Genomic DNA, 14,498 nt, shown 5'->3' on the forward strand with positions numbered 1-14,498 from the left:
TTTAGAAGAATGAGAGGGGATCTTATTGAAACATATAAGATTCTGAGGGGGCTTGACAGGGTAGATGCAGGGAGGATGTTTCCCCGCATGGGAGAATCTAGAACTGGGGGCATAGTTTCAGGATAAGGGCTCGCCCATTTAAAATGGAGATGAGGAGGAATTTCTTCTCTCAGAGGGTCATGAATCTTTGGAATTCTCTACCCCAGAGAGCTGTGGAGGCGGAGTCATTGAATATATTCAAGGCGGAGATAGACATATATTTGAGCTACTGGGGAGTCAAGGGTTATGGGGAGCGGGCAGGAAAGTGGCTTTGAGGCCAAGATCAGATCAGCCATGATCTTACTGAATGGCGGTGCAGGCTCGAGGGGCCGAATGGCCTACTCCTTCTCCTATTTCTTATGTTCTTATGTTCATATTCCCCAATAACCAACAGTAATACAACAACTCACTGTTAGTAACACGTGTACTGCTCCGATATTCTACCTGTAATCAATTAACCTGTTGTTATTCAGCCTGTAACTACAGTCAGAATCCCCCTGCTCTGCGCAAGGTACGGGCAGGTCCCCCAGTCAATGCCTCCTTTAACAGGCCCATCTCCTGTCTCTCTCTATCTCCTTGGACTCTGATTTGGATTCAAGTTCTGTATGAAAATGACAACGCTGAACTGTGAGCCTCAATCAGAGCCAATCGATACTTGGACTTCACACGTCAAAACAGGCCAGCACAGATCTACCTGAACCGGGCACATCGTCCTAAACTGAGCTCAGCACCAACATTTCTAAACCACTCCCTGGACTCAGACTCGATAAAGTAGAATTTTCTTAGATTGATAGAAAATATAGCACAGCAGGAGGCCATTCAGCCCCTGGCACCTATGCCATTGCTGGTGCTTCAACTGGAGCCCTCTCCTATAACCCGATTTCTCCCAGATCCTTTCACGTTCCTCTTTTTCAAATACTTACCATTTTAAATAATGTTCTATACTCTGCTGCAGCAGTCACTTGTGTGAAGCATCCCCTGGTCTAATAATCAATGGTGCAAAAACCTTCTTTCTCCCTTTCCTCTTGGTATTCCAATGAGAATCCTCGGTCTCCATCACCTTGCTCCCCATTCACCCACCACTGGAAGTAATCTTTCACTATTTACACACTATAAAGTCCCTACATTTCACACACCTCTTTACTGACTAGTCCTTTCATCACTGCTCCCACTCATCTTGCTGCTGCTGCTGCTGCTCCCGGCTCTGCAGAAAATGCTGGGTGCCATGCCCACCCCATTCCGCTGTTTCCCTCTTCCCCCCCCTACCCAAGCCCCAATCCTTCCGATGTCCAGTCTCGCTCTCTCCCCCTGCCCATTCCCATCTCCCTCTCTCCCTTGAGCTTCCGTCCCCCAACTTCCTCTCTCACAGAGTCCCTATTCCCCAGTCTCCCTGACCCCCAGTCCCCTGTCTCCCTCTCTCCCCAAGCTCCATTCCCCCAAATCCAAGCTCCCTATTCCCTATTCATTCACACAGCTCCCTCTCTGGCTCTCTCTCTCTTTCCCGGTCACCCCGAAGCGGGGACAGCTCTCTGTGGCAGCAGTGGTGACATCATGGGCAAAGTTCTCCTAGGCTGCTAGCAGCGATGCCGGGGAGATTCATGTCCCATTCCAGGAGACTCCCAGACAACCCAGGTGGGTTGGCAACCCTAATCTACATTCTAATACTAATAATAATAAAAACAACTTATTTAACACCTTTAACGTAGAAAAATATCCCAAGACACTTCACAGAGATCTAATCAAAACATGATACCAAGCCAAAGAAAGAGATAGGAGGAGTGACCAAAGCCAAGAGCCAGAGGGGTTCAGGAAGGGAAAGGTCACCAATAGTGGGGCAAGGGGAGGAACAATGCACAAGAAGCCAGCGGTAGAGAAATAGAGAGTTCTGGGGATGTTGTATATTACAGAGATTGGGAGAGACAAGGCCATGAAGGGATTGAAACAGAAGGATCAGAATTTTAAATTTGAGCCGTTACTGGACCAGGAGCTAATATAGGTCAATGATGAAGAAGCAGGACTTGGTCCAGGATACGATATGGGAAGCAGAGTTTTGAATGAACTGAAGTTTACGGAGGGTGGGGGATGGGAGGGTGGGTGGCCAGGAATATATTGGAATAAGCAAATCTAGAGGTAACAAAGATATGGGTGAGGGTTTCAGCAGCAGTTGAACTGAGGTAGGTGTGGAGAAAGGCAATAGTACGAAAGTGGAAGTAGGTGATCTTTGTGATGGAGGTCGAAAGCTCAGCTTCGGGTTGAATTGGATGCTAAAATTGTGAACAGCCTTGTTCAGTCTGAGGCAGTAGTTGGAGAGGGGGATGGAATCGGTGATGAGGGTACGGAGTTTGAACCGGGGTCGGGGCCAAAGACAATGGCTTCAGACTTCCAAAAACTTAACTGGAGGAAATTGCAGTTGTCCACACAGAGGCGGAGGAAGGATTGAGGGAGGTGGTGGAGAGGGAGAGCTGAGTCTCATCAGTGTACATGTGGCAGTTGACCCCATGTCTATGGATGATATCACCAAGGGGCTGAATTTAGATGAGAAAGATGCCAAAGATAAAAATGTGGGGGACTCAACAAGTAACAGAGTGGAACAGGAAGGTAATCTGGCTACGATCAGATAAGTAAGAGTGGAATCAGGTGAGAGCAGTCTCACTGAGCTGGACAATGGAGGAGAGACCTTGGAGGTGTATGATGTGGCCAACCATGACAAAGGCTGCAGCGAGGCCAAGAAGGAGAAGAAGGGATAATGCATCATGATCACAGTCACAGAGGATGTCATTTGTGACTTTGGTTAGGGTCATGTTGGTGCTGTGGCGGGGCAGAAACCCGATTGGTGAAATTTAGACAGGCAGTTGCAGGAAAGGTGGCACGGCCATGGGAATTTGAGAGGAAAGAGAGACTGGAGATGTGGTTGTACTTTGCAAGGAGGGGTCGGTTGGTTTTTGGAGGAGATGACAGTGGTTTTGAAAGGGAAGGGGAACAGTACCTGAGGAGAGGGGTCCATTTATAATGTCAGCTAGCATAGGGGCCAGGAAGGAAAGTTGGGTGATCAGCAATTTAGTGGCAATGGAGTTAAGGGAGCAGTAGGTGAGTCTCATGGGCAAGTTGAGCTCGGAGAGGACATGAGAGGAAATTAAAGAGAAACTAGAGAGAGGCGGGGGTTCAAGGCTAGGCCAGGGAAGGGCCTGAAGGAAGGTTGTCCCTTGTCCTTTTGTAATTCTCTATACCTCACAATTCATTATACCTCATTGCTTAGTATTATCTGCAAATATGAATATATTCCCTTCTATTACCAAATCCAGGTCAAATATGGTGAAAAACTGATGGATCAAAAATATAACTACGGGTGTTTAATAAAGCATTTCTGTAATGAACAAGCCTAAACAATCCGTATTACATCATAGACAATTCTACATCAGAGAAGCTTTTACAAAGAGCGACAACCGGAGATACTAGAGCTGACTTTCCTCCTTCAGAGCAGCACACGTCAGGAGCACTACACTTGTGAAAAGGCAACTGCACATATTTTACCTGTCAGGCCCTTTGCAAGCCCTACAGCTGCAAGTTCCCTTTTGAGAGTCAGAGGCCCCAAATGCATCCACACATCCTGGGAAAGGGTCCTAAAAAGTATAAAGAGCACACACTTACATGTCTTCAGTCTGTTCCCTGGACCCCCGCAGTTCCTCTGTTTGATGGGGGTCTGGAGGCAGGCCATAGCACCAGGTTTCACTGGGTAACCCTGTGCTGAGGTGCTCAGTGAGATTTGTCAGGGGAAAATGAGGAGGAAGTTTCAGCTGGACTTCAACAGGTTTAATTAACCTGGCTTTACAGGTTACTTATGCTACCAGTTTTACAACATGTACAGTCATCTTGGGGCAGGGCTACTCACTAACTTTCTGTTGCAGGCCACAATCCCAATACCTATCGATATTATTATATAAAGCCTTGTACCTAGAATGTGACCATCACACAGCAGGCATCACATTTTGTTACAGGTGCAAAGCTAGAAAAAGAGAAAGAAAGCCAAGCTTTTATCTGGATTGTTCTGACCGAGAGCCTGACATTTATAAACAATTTACTGACCTCTAATTTACCTCAGGAATTTACAAGCAGCTACAATTATCAGGAAAAACTTGAGCAGTGGCCTTAAAGGGACAGGTCAGATTAGTCGTGATAGATCACAGCTTTGTTCCAGATCCCAAATTACCCACGAGTAATGCCATGGGATATCCGCTATTTTACAGATCTAAATAATATATTTAAACTCTTACGTCGGCATACATTTCCTATCTAAAAAAGCTTACTTCCTGTTGTCACGTTTGTCATACTTTTGTGTCAACTTTTATCATTATAAATTCCTATATCCACATTTATAATGGTATTTGTCGTTACAGCATTTATACTGCTGTGATTACACCTCCCCGCACTATAGCACCTCAGTATTGCAGCTCCCAGTTCCTCAGTCTGTACTGCAGAGAAACTCCTATGCTCCAATCAGTTATATTTCTCTGTTTCCCAAATGGTCATAAGTTTTGCTATTTAACTAAAAATAATATCAAATAAAACATTATATAAGGGACAGGATTTATGACTATAAAATAGGAACTGAATTATGTGAGCAAACACCGATCCGATTATCCCCTCTAACCCCGTTTCACCTAAAGACTACGGCCAGAAGTTTCTCCAGATAGGCGGAGTGGGGGCGAGGGGCCTCCGAGACAGACGGGAAACCCGGGGGCCGTGCTTCCCGCAGGCCCTGCCGACGTTGACGGCAGGGCCTGATTTGCATGTGAGGTCTTGAATTCCCACCCGCAGCCAGCCAGCTGGGGGGATCGGCAATTGGGGATAGTGGGAGGGGGTTCAGCAATCTGGGGCCGCAGGAGGCAGGATCAGGGGGTCGACGGGGGTTGGGGGGGAGGGGCGGCCGGAGCATCGGTGGGGAGGGGGGGTCGGTCGGGGATCGGAGGTGTCGAGGAGCGGGGATTGGCAGGGAGGAGGGAGAGAGGATTGGGGATTGGCGGGGGGTGGCGGGGGGGGGAGAGAGGATTGGGGCCAGCCACCGGAGGATTGTGGCCAGCCTCAGCATCATCGGTGGGGTGGGGGCGGGAAGCCTCATGGGTGGGTATCGGAGGCCTAGGAAGGCAATTGGGGGCCTCGTGGGAGGTCTCCGATCGCTGGGGGGGGTGCATCAGTCGCTGAAGGGAAGCATACAGGTGCAGCAGGCGGTTAAGAAGACATATGGTATGTTGGCCTTCATAGCGAGAGGATTCGAGTACAGGAGCAAGGATGTCTTGCTGCAGTTGTACAGGGCCTTGGTGAGACCACATCTTGAGTATTGTGTGCAGTTTTGGTCGCCTTATCTGAGGAAGGATGTTCTTGCCATGGAGGGAGTGCAGCGAAGATTCATCAGACTGATAGCTGGGATGGCAGGAATGACGTATGAACAGAGGTTGGGTCGATTAGGCTTATATTCGCTAGAGTTTAGAAGAATGAGAGGGGATCTCATTGAAACTTATAAAATTCTAACAGGACTAGACAGACTAGATGGCGGGAGAGTCCAGAACCAGGGGTCACAGTCTAAGGATAAGGGGTAAGCCATTTAGGACTGAGATGAGGAGGAATTTCTTCACCCAAAGAGTGGTGAACCACAGAAGGCAGTTGAGGCCAATTCATTAACTATATTCAAGAAGGAGTTAGATATAGTTATTAAGGTTAAACGGATCAAGGGATATGGGGAGAAAGCAGGGACAGGGTACTGAATTTGGATGATCAGCCATGATCTCATTAAATGGCAGAGCAGACTCGAGGGGCTGAATGGCCTACTCCTGCTCCTATCTTCTATGTTTCTATATTAGGTAGTCAACCTGGATCCAGGAGGTAGGTATAAAACTACTTACCTCCTGGATGCAGCAGTCCCCGCCTTGATTTAACTGCTGGGTTTCAGAAATTGTGTGAAGCCCGTCCACATGCAGTTAAATTAAAAATGGAGGTGAAAAAAGAGGCTTCCAGCCTCATTACAATATTTATGTCAAAACCAGAAGTGGGCGGGTTGGAGGCGTGATCAGGTCGAGAATCCCATTTTTAACAACTTAACTGCCCCCACACTCAAAACTCACCCGTATCTTGGGGGAAATTTTGCCCAATCCCACCAGCCTCTTCCCCTGTGCAACGCCATGGAAGATTAATTGGTAAATATATTTTTAAATCCCTGAATTCGCAGCGAATAGAAACATGGAGCAGCATGCCGAGAGAGGACCAACTCCTGGAGGTGTGACATATTCCTGGAGGTGTCATCACATGACCGCCTGCCTCCAGCCGCCCCGTCCCCACACTCCCGCATTGGTCACCTGACATGTTCATACTTGCGCTGCACCACCCTCCCACGCCAATCGGGAAGCAAACAGACTCTTCATTACTCAATTGGATGATTCTGCACTGTCCGTCAAACAGTCTTTTTCCCCCATGTCTGATATTTTTATAACTAATAAACAAAAGTGTTCAAAGACATTTTTTTTTAAAACACAATTTTTTATTGCCCCTATGATTTTTCTCCTGGGTTGCTGGCAGCAGTGTCCTGGAGGTAAGTCTTTAATTCCTGAAGACTCCAGTGCAATCCTGGAGGGTTGACAACCCTAGCTGGAAATGGCCCTGGGCACCATTCTGAGTATGAGTACCACATCTAAAATAGTGGATAAAGGAATATTGTAAAAACACATCAAGTGTTTGTACACTAATACTGCCAATAGTAATGTCTAAGCTTGAAAGTTTAAAAAGTTGGCTGTATGCTTGCTGTAACTATTACTGCATCTTAAGTACAGTTCTGGTGGAGCAATATCACATTTTTCAAGTAGTTCTGTTATTGATGCCAAATTTTTATTCTGCTTGTTTAATGGGCAGTACAGCTGTGCTTTGGTACCAATTCAAATAATATGGCACAAATCCAAACGATAGGGGCAAAATTGTGGGCACAGAGGTGCAATTTAGGGAGCCAATCTCACTCGCCCGAACTGCGTTGGAAACACATTTGACGTCATATTGGTTCGGGTGGTGTAGAGGCATCACAGTCATCAACCTAAAAAAGGCGTTAAGCCCCTTGAGTATGCTAATAAGCGGCCTAATACCAGTTTTAGGACCCATTCGAGAAATTCATTTACCCTGACTGGAACAGATATCGGGCCCGCTGCACTCAGGATTACTTGATCTACATGTAGTCTAACCAGCAGGCCTTAAAGGGACTACTGGAGACCGCCACCAAAAGGATAAGTTTCAATAAACTACTTACCTTAATGTGGAGCCATGAGATTCAGGACTGTTGCTGGCCCCCACTCAGTCCCTCCTGATCGCCTCCTCCCTAGGAGCTAGCTGGGGGCCGCTGCTGGAATCACAGTGCCCTGACCTTCATCTTATTACAATGAGGCCTGAGGCCCAACATCGATCAGGCCTTTGGCCTACCTATTCCAGCGCAATGAATGCTCCCTGCACACAGTTTGCACTGGCCGGCCGGCACAAACCAATTTCTATCCCAATGACTTGAGTTGTCTAAAGAAATGACTAATGGCTCCTTAGTAATGAAAAGGTTGAAGAAAGCTGACTGCTATGTGCATTCTGTACTCATTGAATCTTTCCACTGTGTCAGCTGTGGCTCAGTTGGTAACACTGTCACCTCTGTGGCAGTAGGCTGTGAGTTCAAGCTTCACTTCAGAGACTTGAGCACAAAATCCACACTGACACTCCAGTGCAGTACTGAGGGAGTGCTACACTTTTAGAGGTGCCGGCTTTCGGATGAGACGTTAAACCGAGGCTACATCTGCTCTCTCAGGTGGACGTAAAAAATCTCATGGCACTATTTCAAAGAAGAGCAGGGGAGTTATCCCCAGTGTCCTGGCCAATATTTATCCCTCAACCAACATCACTAAAACAGATTATCTAGACATTATCACATTGCTGTTTGTTGGAGCTTGCTGAGCGCAAATTTGCTGCTACATTTCCCACTTTACAACAGTGACTACACTTCAAAAGTACTTAATTGCCTATAAAGCCCTTTGGGATGTCCTGAGGTTGTGAAAGGCGCTATATAAATGCAAGTCTCTCTTTTCTTTCATTCTGCTAATTTGCTTAAAGAGAAGTAGATTTTCAAAAGATTAGTCCTTGGGTTTCATACGGCAAGAAGAAGATATTTGGGCTGTTTCAAACAGATCATGTTTTTATTATTTAATATGTTTAATAAAGCCAACATTATGTAAATTCCAGAATTACAAAATATATTTGGTAAAAACATAATCAGTGAGGTAGTAAAAATATTAAGCCTCAGATGCAAAAGGTCTTCTCTGTTTTAAAAAGTACACAGCTCTTTTCTTTCAGATAGCATTTTTAAAAAATTTTATATTTGAATCTTCAGTTAGGAATATTATTTTGTAGAATGAGGAAAAAATACAGAAATGCAGACTCTTCCTTAGCTCACAATATATCAAGAATGATCAAATCTTGATGCAATTATGACTCTTGTACTAAAATATTACTGCTATCATCAGAGGGTTAAATCAGCAATTGTCAAATGAGACCATGATGAAGGTACGTTGCAAAGCAGGAAAGCTTGGTACTCACTGACTGCTGATATCCGCATTAAGTAGTCTCACCATCAGTACCCTTTTTAGGCCTGTTTAATTTTGTTTTTCTCTTTCAGTTTCCCCCACATAAAGCAGCATTCCCTGACTGAAAGTGGGCAAGCATCCTCTTCCCAGGTCCTTGTTAATGTTGCACTCGTTAGTTGTGCTTTTACTGGGTATCTCCACCAAATGGCATGACCAAAATCGAGGTTTCACAGTCAGGAATTTACAAGAGCAAACTTGTCGTATGACTCAAAAGCACGTACAAATACCATAATCATACGACTGCCCTGCTGCACTATTTAGTCAACCCTTGTAAAATCAACTGGTTCAACAGAAATATTTTTAATTAACATCCTTATTCTGTCCATTTTGATTGGTTTTGTAAAAATATCTTTGTTCAAACATGAAGGCTCATGGCACAATTTGTAAAACTACACGGGGAGTTGCTAAAACCCAACGAACTTATTCAGTTGAAGTAAGAAGTACATTCTCAATGGTCTCAGTCTTCACAGCATGTCAGGAGAGTTCATCAAAACGAAACAAGAACTAAATGGCTGCAAGATCAGAAGATACTTACAGACGAGGAAAGGCAACAGAAGAGGAAAGGCATTCAGTCCATCTTAGCTCATCCATCCAAAAAGGCCTTACAGTTCCTTAACATGGCATCCAGTTGTTGTTCTAAATGAAATTGCACTAAGTTCTGTGGCAGACGTACATATTTTAAATTAAAAAGTTTGCACCTGTAATTCCCCACATTATGGATTATAGGAGGTATCAAGGGAAGACATTGCAATTCTCCAAAAGGAGGGACGGTGAAGAAACAAACACATCCGGGCTTCTCCGTCAATTTCTAGCAGCCAATTCAAGAATGGGCATTGCCAAAGATTTGCATTTTCTCTCAGAATGGTGATGGGTGCAAGGAGAATTAAAAATAGGGAGCGTAAATAAATACAAATACATCAAACAAACAAATAAATAATAAGGGAAATCTAAAACAGTTCTAATGCCTACATACTTGAATATTCTGCGACATATTTCTAAGTGAAAACTGTCTTTTTTATATTATTAGACTAATGGTCAATGGGCTGTAATATTACACTCTATTTGTTCACTTTTCTAATACATTTTGATGCAAATCTTTTGCATAGATTCTGATATGTCAAAGTTGGAAATCACATAGCTCGCCAATGTATTCAGAGCAGTTAATAGTCAATTAAAGTCTCATTTGCAAAGTTGCAACTTTAAAATACCGGAGTGGTCATTTGCAAATAAACACTGTGGTGTTAGCAACAGAATGCCACCATTTCGTAAATGTTTTCTGGTTCTTTTCCTTCTCAAAACAAAAAAAACAGTTCATTGGGAATCTGTTGATGAGTTCTGTGGTCACACAATTACATCTGTTAAGAGAAAGGTAACTGTAAGCATCGAATTAAAATGATTACCTTCCCCGACCCCACCAATGCAGACATGTACTGAGCGATCAGTTGAGCAATTATGTGCTTTACTTTTTCTCAGCTGCAGTTAATTTGTTGATGGAGTATTTAACAAAATTACTAGTAATTATTCATCTGGATTTAGGAACCAGTAAATTAAGTGTTCTTTCAGTGCAATGACTTTGGGGGAAAAAAAGCTTATCACATGCTACAGCTTCCTTGCATATGTACTTCAGTACAGACTCTTTGAAATTATTTTATCCCTGTTTTATTTTCCCTTCCAACAACACAGACAAGAATAAGTCATATTTATGTATGTTACACTCTTAATTGATGAAAAGACTGGTTAATGAATTTTTAATTTTTCATTTTCTAATGCTCAGATACTCGATTCTTTACTTCATCATTTAATTGTTGCTGAAGTCCTCAATTATTCCCTAAACCCATTATTTTCTTTTGAAACTTAAATTACATCTTCTTAACCGGAGTATCCAAAGCTTTTCCGGCTCATGAGCCATTTAGCTGCATGTTGTAGAGGCCTACAGACCAGGTATAATTATAATGCAAAACAAAGCACCAAATTCAAGGACTACTTTAGTTTACAATGTGAAATCTTCAATTATTAGAAAGTAGATTTTATAAATGCATAATGCATTTTGTTCTCATCATCTTACTAGACATAATTCATTAAAAATGGATTTATAATTGCTTTATACATATATTTATGTATCAAAATATATGAATTATATATTGACAATATTGACAATTGTATTGAACCTTGGTCAGACCACACTTGGAGTACTGTGTTCAATTCAGGTTGCCATATTATAAAAAGGATATAGAGGCAATGGAGAGGGTGCAAAATTGATTTACAGGGATGATACCAGTATTGCGAGGTTATACCGATCAGGAAAGGATGAACAGGCTGGGTCTTGTTTCTCTTGAAAACAGAAGGCTGAGGGGTGACCTAGTAGAGGTCTTTAAAATTATGATAGGTTTTGATGGAGTAGACACAGAAAAGTGTTTCCACTTGTGAGGAAGAGCAAAACTAGAGGCCATCAATATAAGATTGTCACCAAGAATTCAAATAGGGAATTCAGAAGAAACTTCTTTACTCAGAGACTGGTGAGAAGGTGGAACTCGCTACCACAGGGAGTAGTTGAGGCGAATAGTATAGATGCATTTAAGGGGGAGCTAGATAAGCATATGAGGGAGAAGGAAATTGAGGGTTATGCTCATAGAGTTAGATGTGGAAGGATGGGAGGAGGCTCGAGTAGCGCATAAACGCCGGCATAGACTGGTTGGGCCGAATGGCCTGTTTCTGTGGTGTATATTCTTCGTAATTCTATGTAATGTCATTTCATTTTGTATTATTTCCTTCTAACCTGCGTTGCTTTTCCAATTTTATTAAATTCATGTACAGAAATGTGAAAAATGACAAACAGGAAGAGACCTATTGGTCCATCTTGAATGTCCACATAATTGTGATATCTTGTGCATCGCACTACATATTCTTCCCCGCTGTTATTTCATGGTGTAAGGACCCTGTTAATAGTGTGAATTATAGTCCTGACATGTCACTTAACCTAAGAGGCCCAGAAAGGGGACAGTTGGAACTGTGGAGTCTCACTCCTGCAGGTAGTAAATTGTTCTTAGAGGATTTTTAATTTTTTAATTTTAGATTTTTTTTCTTACTCTTCCTTTCTTTCTCTTTTTTCTGTCTCTTTTAATCCACTCTTTCTTTCCCTCTCTTTATTTCTCTTTCTGTAGTGACCCTATTTCCTTCTCTGTCATTCACTCTGTTACCTTCTCTATCCTTAAACTTCATTGGGTAAGGAAATAGATGAAAGGTCCCGTCATTCACAAAGGTCACAGATGCCCCAGTAATCTCACTGTGCCATTATCAGTTTGCACTTCCAAAAAATAATTGGAGCTGAAGGGTGAGGGAAAGAATCTAACGCACGGTGCATGCTGCGAGATGTCCCTCTCCAGTAAATTATGGGCCAATGATGCTCCTTTTGATTCTGTAGGTTCATTCTAGAAACATCAGCTGTTTAACAATTACAACACCGTTTCATATTAACATAAGTGATGGGGAAAGCCTGATTTAAAAAAAAATTCAACACAAATATTGTCCAGTCAATATATGTTAATCTCATACACATGTCTGCAATTACTAAGGTTACCATCTTTCACAATATTCACAATATATATTAATGATCTAGACAAGGGAACTAGATGTAATATCTCCAAATTTGCAGACTACACAAAGCTGGGTGGGCGTGTGTGCTGTGAGGAGGATGCCGAGAAACCACAGGATGATTTTGGACAGGTTGGGTGATTGGGCAGAAGCATGGTAGATGCAATATAACGTGGATAAATGTGAGGTTATCCACTTTGGTGGCAAAAACAGGAAGGCAGATTATTATCTGAATGGCAATAGATTGGGAGAAGGGGAAGTGCAACGAGACCTGGGTGTCCTTGTGCACCAGTCGCTGAAGGTAAGCATGCAGGTGCAGCAAGTGGTTAAGAAGGCAAATGGTATGTTGGCCTTCATAGCAAGAGGGTTTGAGTACAGGAACAAGGATGTCTTGCTGCAGTTGTACAGGGCCTTGTTGAGACCACATCTTGAGTATTGTGTGCAGTTTTGGTCGCCTTATCTGAGGAAAGATATTCTTGCCATGGAAGGAGTTCAGCGAAGATTCACCAGGCTGGTACCTGGGATGGCAGGAATGACGTATGAGGAGAGATTGGGTCAATTGGGCTTGTACTCGCTGGAGTTTAGAAGAATGAGAGGGGATCTCATTGAAACTTATAAAATTCTGGCAGGACTGGACAGACTAGATGCAGGGAGGATGTTCCCGATGGTCGGGGAATCCAGAACCAGGGGTCACAGTCTAAGGATAAGGGGTAGGCCTTTTAGGACAGAAATGAGGAGGAATTTCTTCACCCAGAGAGTGGTGAACCTGTGGAATTCTCTACCACAGAAGGCAGTAGAGGCCAATTCATTAAATATATTCAAGAAGGAGTTGGATATATTTCTTAAGACCAAAGGGATCAAGGGGTATGGGGAGAAAGCAGGGACTGGGTACTGAACTTGGATGATCAGCCATGATCACATTGAATGTCGGAGCAGGCTAGAGGGGCCGAATGGCCTACCCCTGCTCCTATCTTCTATGTGTCTATGTTTCTATCCGAGTGGAACAAAGGGCAAGGTATTAAAAAAAAATTAACTGAGCATCTGCAAGAAGCAAATCTGATTGCACGTGCAAGTAATGGGAAACAGGCCTATTCAAGCATGTATCATTTTAAAAGGCAGCAACAAGAAATAGCACTTTTATTGTCTCTGTTTGGAATCTCAAAATTACTGAGTAATCATCCTGAAACTGAGTAGTGCCTCCGAAATCCATATAAAAATCGGGACACAGGTACATAAAATGTACTTTTGCTGCCCAGTTTAAATTTGAGAAAAAAAGTATGATAGCCTTTTAAAGAACGCAGATACTCCAGCCAGAATACATATGGATGGCAACCCAAATGGAAATGTGAGTGGCTGAATGTTCACTTGGCATGTGTTACAATGTCTTTCACATTGTTAAGGAACAACAGTACTCACTATTTTGTGTATAGCAAAAAGAATGGGCCATCGACCTAGGGAGTGGGAATCCAAAGTTAGACATCCTGAGATGAGCGAGTAAGACCTTTTACACAAGGAAATTTGCTGCAGATCATACTCCATATTATTTTTGTATTGTTGATTTATTTTTTTCATATAAAATAGAAAGCAGTACTGAAATATATTGGATGCTGTTCACTGACTGCACTTCACCTTAATATCATCATTGGTCTCTATCAGTGTTATACATAATGATTTCTGAATACAGATTGTGGTGACATATAAACATTTGACACTTGATTTTTCAATATGACAATAGAACCAGTCAAACTCTTCCCTTGTAAAATAATGTGAAGTAGCGAAGGATTCATGGGCTGATTATCAGTCTGACAGGCCACGATGTGAACACACCTTTCATGGCCGTAGGCTGATAGGGTGCTTAGTCCAAGGGGGTTTATGGGCTCACACAACACATGCAATGAGGGGGTGCCATCTACACCCACCAGACTTAAATATTCCACTGGATGGCAAGCCCAGGATTAAAAGCCAGAGCTCTAGCCTCCGCTCACTAGGACTGTCTGGAACAGGTATTGAACTTTGCTACTGCAAAGCCAAAGGCTCACTCTATCTGACAAGGCACCTAATGTAAAACGATTTCATTTTTAGTAACTAGTGACCACTGAGAGTATCAATCAGGTGCTAGGCATTGCTTTCAAAATGTACTTTAGCAGGGCCACATTCAAACTATGTGATATGAAACAATAATACATATACAATACACTGTATGCTGTGCACATGATT

This window comes from Somniosus microcephalus, chromosome 10 (genome assembly GCF_052327205.1).
Source record: "Somniosus microcephalus isolate GS21.2 chromosome 10, FLI_Smic_1.0, whole genome shotgun sequence".
Lineage (NCBI taxonomy): Eukaryota > Metazoa > Chordata > Chondrichthyes > Squaliformes > Somniosidae > Somniosus > Somniosus microcephalus.